The following is a 10,913-nucleotide window of genomic DNA, read 5'->3' on the forward strand; positions in this document are numbered from 1 at the left end:
TGTGAATCTTGTATCTTGGGGTCTCAGACTATACTGAGTAGACTATAAACCACTACCTTTGTTTCTCTTAATAGAAGTTGGTTTCTTTGCCCAGAAAGGCTTCCCAGTTTCTTTTATTACAATAGTAGGTACTTAACAGCAGGGGGAGGGGGTTGGGGGGGGCACTGGAAACTTGCAGTGAGGGGACCAAAAGTATTATATGAAGAGGGTAATTCCTTATAGGCCTACCCTAAGTCATAGTTCACAGCTTTGCCTAAGAACTGACCAAAAACAAATATATTTTTCAAATGGGCCTAATTGCCAGGAGAGGAAAATGTTTGATTTAAAAGATAAATGATCTGAAAATTACATTGTGGAGAGATTGTAATAATTTCAATACTATATCATATCATACTGTGCTAATTGTTATGAAATATATTTAAGACCTAGTACCTGGGTCATCCACTTACCCAAATGGCACTTCCAGAATATCTAACTATTCCAGGTTCAAGGTATTCCATGGGTTCATATTCCCTCAAAGTCACAGTTCATAAACTCTCCTGCCACCATTGTTTACCTTTTTCCCCCTAGTCAAGAGAAACAATTAGTTCACAACAAAGGCCCTGAATGGAAGCCAGGTGACATAGTGGAAAAAGTACCAGGACTGAAGTCAGGAAGATTCCTTTTTCCTCAGTTCAAATATGGCCTCAGACACTTACTGGCTGTGTGACCCTGGGCAAGTCACTTAACTGCCTCAGTCTCCTCATCTGTCATATGAGGTGGAGAAGGAAATGTCAAACTGCTCCAATATCTTTGCTAAGAAAACTACAAATGGGACCACGAACAGTCAGACATGACTGAACAGCAACAACAAAAGCCTCTGATGAGGTAGCAAAGTAAGAAAGGCAGAAAAAAAAGAACATTTTCCCCACAAACTTGGGTCATGTTCTCATACAAATATGCACATGATCAGTGGGAAGAGTGGATAATCTTAGAGATCACATATGAGCGCCATGCATGGGCACACATGCATCCAGAGCACACCTGTGACATGACCACTCATGCCATGCCTCCAGCACGGTATGAGTGCCCGTGTCTTCTGCCCTGACTGGGTCGGCTACCTGCCAGCAACGGTGTCTCTGCTGGGTACATTCACGGGAACTTCTGAGTGTATAATAAGGGAATAAGCATTTATTAATCACCTACTATGTGCCAGCACTGTACTAAACACTTTACAAATACTGTCTCATTTGTCCTCACTACATTCCTGCATGGTGATGGCTATTGTCAGACGTGAGCTCCAGTCCTCTCCCCGCTGCGCCACCTGGTAGTCTCTTGCAATACTTCACTGCCTCTAATTTTTGCAATGACTTTTTATAGTGCCTTCTGATGTTCTTTGCCGCTGCTGTGGGATAAATAGCGTCCTCTGGCCTTTGCTCCCTGCTGCCAGCTTCTGGGCATCATTTCTCTCATGCCACTTGCTTTGGATTGGTAAGCTGGGAAGGAAGCAGCGCTAGAAAAGCTTTACCTGATAAGGGCAGGCTGATCTATCTTTGCTTCTCATCACCAGATCCAGCTAACAAAAGCCCCCATGCCAAGACTGCTTTTTGATTTTTTTGAGTGTTGGAATGATGGCTTGTATCTTTCTTTCGAATGATCCATGAGGTCATTGGAAAGAACACTGCCTGTGGAGTGAGAATAGTAGGGTTCAAGTCCCACCTTTCACTTATTACTTGTGACTTTGAACAAGTCAGGAATAAGTGATTTGCCTAATCTGATCTATTAGGGTTAGTACATGAAGGTCACATGCAACAACACATTTCTGCATTTCCACATTTTTATGTACCTGCTATCTTTTCTTCCTGCACTTCTCTGGGCCTCAAATTCTTTATTTGTAAAATGAGGGGACCTTTTAGGATAAACTCCCATGCACCTTAATCCATATAATGATTTTTCAGGGAAGTATTTGAACTTCATGAGGGCAAGAGTAAGGCCAAAAAGATACTATACTGATGATTGTGATGGAAGAAATGATGTTTTTATATGTTGAAATAAATGGGTATTTTCTTATTGTTTGGTTTGTACTCATCTCCAGGATAAGGAATACAAAAGACTTGAATCATCTTCAAAATCTTTCCTCTGAGAAACCAGAGAAGGAGAAGCCCATGGAGCCAGACCCCCAATACTCACAATAAGGTAATTAATGATCATATGCTCTGTACTCTTGTACGGTAGGCCAATCTAGCAAGCTAGGCACAAGGTTTAAAATTCAGTAAGACACTTGTGGATCATAAGGTACAATTAAAATTAACTCTACTCATGGCAGATTAGGAGAAAAAAGTTCCTGAAGTTAAAAACTTCTACTTCTGTATTCACTCCAGTAAGCCACTAGTCTAAATCAGGAAAGAATTCCCCACAGGCAATTGGAGATTGGATGAAAGCTATGACAACCATTCTTCTCATGCTGGACCTTTTATTACTCAAGTGGCCAAGTAGATTTTGCCTCAGTTCCCCCTTAAAGGAGCAGCCTTATTTACTTTCAGCATTAATAGCCACCTGGAAAGGAAAGGATTGGGTAACAAGAATGAAAGGAGGGAAAGGGGGTTCTAGCCATGGCCCAGTGGGACCACAAACACAACCTTGCCCTCAGCAATGAGGGAACATTAATCATTACTTTTCAACAATTGTCCTAGAACCCTACTGAAGTCCACTCCAAACTAATATTGATCTTACTGCATAAAACCTTTTGAATACAAACATAGCAGTCATTCTATTCTCCTCTTCCATCAGTCCAATTTAATTTTATATCCTCTCACAAACTAACATAGTCTCTCAACTACATGCAATACATTTTATCCATTTCCTTCCTAAAATATGCTACCTAGAAATTAACAACATAATGCCAATATCGCTTGATCATGGTGGCTTGCAGTGAAACTCTCCTTACTCTGGGAGTGAGTGGTGGGTATAAGATCTAATTGCGGGGCAGCTAGGTGGCATGGTGGATAGAGAGCACCGGCCCTGGAGTCAGGAGGACCTGAGTTCAAATCCAGCCTCAGACACTTAATACTTACTAGCTATGTGACCCTGGGCAAGTCACTGAACCCCAATTGCCTCACCAAAAAAAAAAAAAAAAGATCTAATTGCCATTTTTATTGCCATGAGACACAATTGGTTCATGTTTTAAGAGCGGTTCACTCAAAACCACTGGGCATTTGTTTTCACATGAATTGCTATGTAGCCACACCTACTTTCACTCTCTCCCACCCTGCATTCCACTGGGAAAAAAAGAAAAAGAAAAACAAAGTCCTTGTAAGAAAGATGCATTATCAATCAAAGCCAACTCCCTCACTAAATCCAAAAAATATGTCTCTTTCTGTAGTATCAGTCTATTATAGCTCATTCAGGATGTGGGGTGGCATGCTTCATCATCAGTCCTCTGGAATCGCGAATGGTCATTTCATTGATCAGAGTTCTTATGACTTTCAGTTATTTGTTTTTATTTTTTTGTTGTTATTGTATAATGCAAGGAGTTTGTGTGTGTGTGTGTGTGTGTGTGTGTGTGTGATGCAAAGTACCAATGGACCTTGGGTTACAATTGTATCAGGTTTTTTTTGGTCTCATTTTATTCAGTATCAGTTCATAAAAATCATCCTATGCCTTATTGAAATCACTATTCTCTCATTTATTATAGGATAATAATATCACATTACATTCACAGACCGCAATTTGTTCAGCCATTTCCCATTGGTGTACATACTATTAGTCTTCAGGGTGTTTTTTTCTACCACCAAATACTGGACGTCATCCCTTATTATATTCATCTCATTACTTAGGCCTACTTAAATATTGTTGGATCCCATTTCTGTTATACAGTAACATAATAATCCTACCCAGATTTGTAACATCCACATAGTTGATATACATGTTATGTATTCCTTCATTGAAATGACCAACAAAATGTTCAGAAGCTTAATTAGATCTGTGGCATACCAATGAGCTGACAATTTAGCAGAATTGAAAAATGAGGGTAACTTTTTAGAATTCAAAATGAAATTATTCTGGAATGACTCTGTGAGATTTAAAATTGGATATTAGATCATAAATCTCACAGTTCAGTGACCACGAAGGGACAGAACTTTTTGTAAGAGCTATGAGAGGTTTAGTAATTTCACCAAAAGAGGGTATCCATTGTCTACAGTACCCAGCTGCTCCCAGAATGGCTCTCAACTGCCTCTTAGTAGTGGGGGCAGAGAGTTGTTGAATGGCCTGGACTCACTTAGAAGAGACAGAGCAAGTTCCAGCAGCCAAAATAAATCCTAAATATTCTACCTGGGGCAAACACCATTGTACCTTTGTCTTGGAAACCTTGTGTCCTCTCTTGTGCAGCTCCAGCAGTAAGTGACAGCTATCTTCCTGACAAATTTCAGCATTAGGAGAGGCCAAAAGTTTGTTATGGTAGTTACAAGGTGATGTTGATTAGAAGGATAGGAAAGTAGAAACACAATACAAATCGTCTTAAATCTAAGCTTAGTCTATATTCCTTATAAAAACTCACCAAAACCGAAGGCCACCTTTGGAGAGAGAGAGAGATTGTCTGTGCAGCACAGTCAGGAGACCAGCAGAGCCGGAAAAAGCCCCACTTCCGTTCTCTCCACCCCGGAAGTTGAGTGCGTAGCAGGCAGTCTGACGTGTGCAGCAGGCGGACTGTTGGTCTCCTCCCCAAAAGGGTGGTCCTTCAAAAACTGGCGTCTTTCAGTTATCCTAACCGACTATTAAAAAACTTTCATATTTTTTTACCACATTTCCCCCCTTTGCTTCCTCAAGAAACGGAATGTTTCCTTGATGGAACAGTAAAAAGAATATAATAACTATTGCTAACTAATAATATGTGAACAACAATATAGAAAAGGAAGAGAGGAAAGTTTTGTCTAGAGGGGCGATTTTTTTTTTCCTCATGAACCGACGCTTTGACATTAGTCTTGCAAAGGGATAGCCTCTGCAGAGAGTACATGTTACAGATAGTATATATTATAACAGAAAGGAGATAGTAAAAGCTAATAAAGCAAAACAGTTCATATAAAGTCTCTGAGTTCTCTTGTCTTCTTGAAGTGGCAAGATGTCATGAGGAGGAAACTGGATTCTGGTCTGGATTCTGGATTCTGGACTCTGGTCTGGATTCTGGATTCTGGACTCTGGTCTGGAAAGCTGGATTATCTTCTTTAACTGTTTGAATTGCTGTATTTTTTACTAAACCTTAGCATAGCATTGTCAATGATCAAATTAATAAATTCCATTACATTCCCTCCTTTATATCCTTAGACTTCTAATAGAGGGTTGAGGTAGTTATGCAATCTGTAACACTTTTTCACCACCATGTGTCTGGATCAAAGCCAAATTTAGTACGTGTTCATGACACCTGAAAATGTTATGGAAAGGTTATCATACCATATCTCATGGTTTTGAGACAGCCAGTGATTGTGCTAGGCCACAGGTGAGTTCAACTGAGTGAGATAAAAAGATAAATAATTTCAGTTAAATTAGGTTAAATGAGGAGGGAGAGAGGATGAATACTGGACTGTGCCTAGTAATTGTGCTCTACATAGTCACCATCATAAGCAAACCATGGACTTACGTATACCTGTCTCTCCTTTTTTGCACATATATTCTCTCCAGGGCCTGCATCAGAGTTCACAGCAAGTTAGTCTCTGAAATGATAAGTTTCCATACTTCCGAAATCTCATTAATTTCACCAAAGACAGTATGATGGTAAAAATTCGTGCTATGCTGCATAACTGAGAGTATATTAGTGATATATACAATAATTCCAAACCATACCCAGAGTATAATGACATATAAATAATAAACGAATGTAAATAGCTGATTATATTAAACATTATTACATAATCTTCTTTTAGACATTATTACATAATCTTCTTTTAGCAAGTAAACCACATCATCTTATACATGAATTCTCTAGTATAACAGTAGCAGATACTTAAAGTGGTGATTAATTCATCAAAAAGAAATAAGACTTCAATTAGCAAGATTCAATATTCAATGTTTTCAGTGAGGTATCAAGCAATAGGGTTCAATAACCCTTTCTGGTCTTTTTTAGTTAAACAGAACAACATAAAAGAGAAAGGAGAAAAAAAAATCATTAGAACTCATGGTTCTCTCAAAAAGAAAGAGTAAAAAAAAAAGAATTCTGGTAGCTTCTGAGGCCCAATGGCCTCACCCACAGCATATACTTAAAATGTCTTTGAATAATCACTTAGTTTACAAAATTTAGTTTTAAAGAAAAGCAAAAGAAGCAAAAGTAAAAAAACAAAGCAAAACCAAAAATAAAAAGCAAAAGATTCACTAAGCACCCTTTTGTGCTATGTGCTTCAGTGCTTTTGCCTGTAGAAGGAAATGCTTGTTAAATTTTAAGGTATTTAAGCTGCTAGAGTTTGGGGTATGCCACATTGTTTTAACTGGTTCCCCAATTCTCTGCATGCCAAAGTGGCAGGGGTTTCTGAATTGTCATTGATGTTTCTAATGCTGTCATAATGTTCTTTATGGTAGAAAATGTGGAGTTCTCTAGCATCAGTTTTGTCTGTGCCACTGATTTTCAATAAAGGCTGATTTAACTGATGAACCACCACATTCAGCTGATGCTGTTTAGCAAATGCTACAATAGTATCATTTCCTCCCCACTTTCCAAATTTCTTTAATTCGTCAACATATTCTTCAAAAGGGGAGTCATTTACTATAAAAGACTCAAACTCTTGTCTATGGTTAATCATATAAGAAGCAGCTTCTTGTCTGTGTCTGAGATGATTTCTACAGTGACCTTCTAGCTGGTCTGCTAAAGCCCTAAAAAGGCAATTTCCGTCTCCTGATACTTTACGAAGACTGAGTCCCAAAGCATTTAACTGATCAGTGGGATTATCAAATGGGAACTGCCTATTTCCTCTGAACTCTCTTTGCTCTTTAACAGTTGCTATCGTTAGGGTTTTTAGCTCTTTAGCGTCTACCTCAGGTCTATCTGAATGGTGCAGGCTTTACATGAGAGCAATGAATCCATGAGTCTTTTTCACCAATTTTAATGGCAGTAGGAGTTGTCAATAATACCTGAAAAGGTCCTTCCCAGGCAGGTTGGGTTCCACTGGTTCTCTGAAAATTCTTTACATATATTTTATCTCCTGGGTTGAAGTTATGCAATGAAAAGTCTAATGGGCCTGCCTGGACCACAGCTCCTGCCTCATGGAGTTCATGTAGCCTGGTCTGTAATTCCTGTATATAGGAGGCAACAGAAGTATCACCTCCCACCAGTGATGTATAAACTGGGGAAAAAGTTTTAGCTTGGATAGGAGGGTGACCAAAAAGCATTTCATAAGGAGATATATGAAGTTCTCCTCTTGGTCTACTTCGTAGATAGAATAATGCCAATGGTAGAACATCAGGCCATTTCAAATGGGTTTCAGTACATAATTTGCCAATCATACTCTTAAGCTTTTTATTCATACGTTCAACTTGGCCTGAACTTTGTGGATGGTAGGGCGTATGGAATTTTGGAGTCACTCCCAAGAAAGAGTAGATTTGGGATAAAATCGAATCAGTGAAATGTGTGCCTTTGTCAGAATCGATGCGGGCTGGTGGGCCAAAACGCGGTACTATCTCTTTAAGAAGAATTTTGGCAACAAAGGCAGCTGTGGCTCGGGGGCTGGGAAAGGCCTCCACCTACCGAGTGAGCTGATCAACTATAACAAGGCGAAATTTATAATGTCCTGCTTTTGGCATAGTAATATAATCAATTTGTAAGTGCTCAAAAGGTGTATATGCTAGAGGATGCCCTCCATAAGCTTTGGCCTTAAAAGCATACTGATTATAAGACTGACATGTGGAGCAGCCCGAGCAGATTCGAGATGCTGTATTAGTCACACCTGGTGCTATCCAGGTTCTCTTAATAGAGTCTACAATGCCTTGTGTACCAAAATGGCCTTTTCTGTGAACAGAGAGGCATACCTAGTGGTAGAATTTACGGGGAAGAAATGGCTTACCTTCCGGAGACACCCAGATGCCATTGATCTGTTTCACCTTAAATTTCTTTTTCCACTTTTCTACTTCAGAATCATCATAGGTTAGGTTGGAAGGAATATCCTCAGAAGGTGAAAGGTTAAATACATGTTCAGGAGCTTCTAATGCAGCAAGCTTGGCTGAAGAATCGGCTCATGCATTTCCCTTTGAAACAGGATCACTATTCCCTGTGTGGGCAGGGCAATGTACAACAGCTAGGGAAGAAGGCAGTTTCAGGGCATCTAAGAGGTCCTTGATAAGGTCCCCATTGGCAATAGCCTTGCCTGAGGATGTTAGAAAGCCTCATTGACGCCAAATCATACCAATAAAGTGGCATATGCCAAAGCCATATTTCGAGTCAGTAAAAATGGTGGCACTCTTATCTTTGGCTATATTACAGGCCTGTGTAAGAGCCACAAGTTCAGCAGCCTGTGCACTAAAATGGGAAGGCAGAGAAGCTGCCCGGAGGGTGTCATAATCAGAAACTACAGCAGCTCCAGTAAAACGGGTTCCCTCTCTCATAAATGAGGAACCATCTGTATAGAGGACAAGATCAGGATTTTCTAAAAGTGTATCAAAAAGATCATCATGGGGTTTTTCAGTCATATCAACTAAAGAAGCACAGTCATGCAACGGTTCCCCTGAGAATGGTAAGTTAGGGAGTAGTGTTGCTTCTTTAATAAGTTCCTGCTGTTTCTTAGTGATTACTACTTACATTGCTCACCAACCATCCCTATAATAACAAGCTCTAGAATTAGTCCAGGAATTAATGTCAAACTGAAAGAATCCACCTTCTTCCCCATATTGTACTCTGAGATATTTCCATATTCAGTGGCATATCTGTCATTAACTATAATTTTTAAAAGATCACCATCAATGATTCAACAATCCATAAACTATTTTGATAACCTAGGATGTAATTTTTTTCCAGGTCCATTGATCTGAATTCATTGAGGGATGGTAAATCTTATCTACTTAGTTACCTTGCTTTTCATTTTCCTGATAACCATTGTTGCACTATATTGCCCAAACTGGAGATTGTTTGTGTTGGTAGAGGAAAAAAAAAGTATTGAGCAGCTGTACTTTCTCTTAACCTTCCCACCCACCCCTACACATTCATCCTTTTTCTCTTTTTAAATCCCACCTTTCCCCAACATAGCTTCTAAAAACTAATTCTTAGTATTTACCACAAGTCTCAAATATTTCTGAGCTTTAGTCTCTCTCCAATTTGTATAGGATTATGCCAATCTTTTGTATTTGTCTACAGTATCTATCTTTGTATATACTTTTCTGAAAATCAGAATTTGTAAGTTATATTTCAGCACATTAACATAAATATCTAAAGAACAAAAACCCAATAAATAAGTATCTTTGAATTTCTCCCCCTCTTACTCCCCATTAAAATTGTTAGTTTTTATCATCAGAATTTTATTACTGATTGCTTCCCTAGCACATCCTCAAGAAATGGAATCCTATTTATACAGTCTCTGAACTTTTGGCAATCTTTTCTCTAAAAACCTTGACATAGTTCATGAAGGACAGTAAATATTTAAGATGTAAAAGAGAAGAAATATGGGATAGAGAAATGATAGAAATTGGACTTCATCATCACTTATCAGCTGACTTTTGACTTTCAGAAAAAAATATAAGCAAAATAATAGCAAAATAGATCTTATGCCAGGTCATTGGATAATGTCATGTCTAATTCCTTTTATCTAGTTCAGCTCATGTAAATATATAGATATTAAAATGTAAATTTAATAAGATTTAGATTTCATGTTTACTTTACATTTATTTAATGTTTACATACAGTGTTCTAAGATATTTGTGTTATGACTGAATTTTAACAAAAGAGTAAACGGAGGCCATTCTCTAAGCAAGATAACATTTATAACCGGCATGCTGCCTGTCAATAAAGGGTCAATGGCTTGCTTCCTTTTATGCCAAAGACCCCAAGCCAAAAGACATTTTCCTTTTTATAGGTTTTGGGGGAATACAAAACAAAAAACAGAACAGGTTGGTGACATCATATGGTGGAGGGCAGTATGATTGGTTGAGATTCAGAGCCAACATGATTAGTTGGAAATTTAGTAATGGGAGCTAGCAATGACCCCATTTTTTTTCTCATGAGATGAAATCATACTAATTATTTGAATACAGGTACAAAATAATGGCCCAGATTTTTGGACAGCAAACTAGACATTCTTGAAGTATAGCTTGGTGGAATAAAGATATCAGTCCTGATTCCTCCTAGTTCACATGGATTTTCCAAGGTCAATTAAATTCCTTGGACCAAGGATAGATCAGTGATTAGCAGGAGAGCAGGACTTCTGGACTTAATTCATTACAGACCCTATGATTCTGAACTAAGTTCAAAGACATAGAACCATGAAGTTACAGCACAAAAATCAATGAATTATAACAGGATCAATCAATAAATGATACAGAATCAATATTAATCTTCTCAACTGTTAATACTTTTGCAAATTCTTGTGTTCCTTTCAACTGTACTCTTAAACATTCTTATGGAATCTTGAAATTCTCTAGATACAGATTTCTCAGAATATAGAGGAGATGGAGATCCCAAGACAGTCTAGTCTATCTCTTCAACATCCTCATTTTTAAAAAAAGATGTTGATGAATCAATGAAAAGTATATTCCTAAGAAATATTCAGCTAGGTGGCACAGTGGATAGAATGCTGGCCCTAAAGGCAAGAAGATTTGTTTTGCTGGGTTCAAATCTGGCCTCAGACACTTACTAACTGTGTGACTCTGGGAAAGTCACTTAACCCTGTTTGCCTCACTTTCCTCAACTATAAAATGAGCTATAGAAGAAATGACTAACTATTCCAATATTTTTGCCAAGAAAAGTC

The sequence above is a fragment of the Dromiciops gliroides genome, chromosome 3, assembly GCF_019393635.1.
Source record: "Dromiciops gliroides isolate mDroGli1 chromosome 3, mDroGli1.pri, whole genome shotgun sequence".
In the NCBI taxonomy this organism is placed as follows: Eukaryota; Metazoa; Chordata; class Mammalia; order Microbiotheria; family Microbiotheriidae; genus Dromiciops; species Dromiciops gliroides.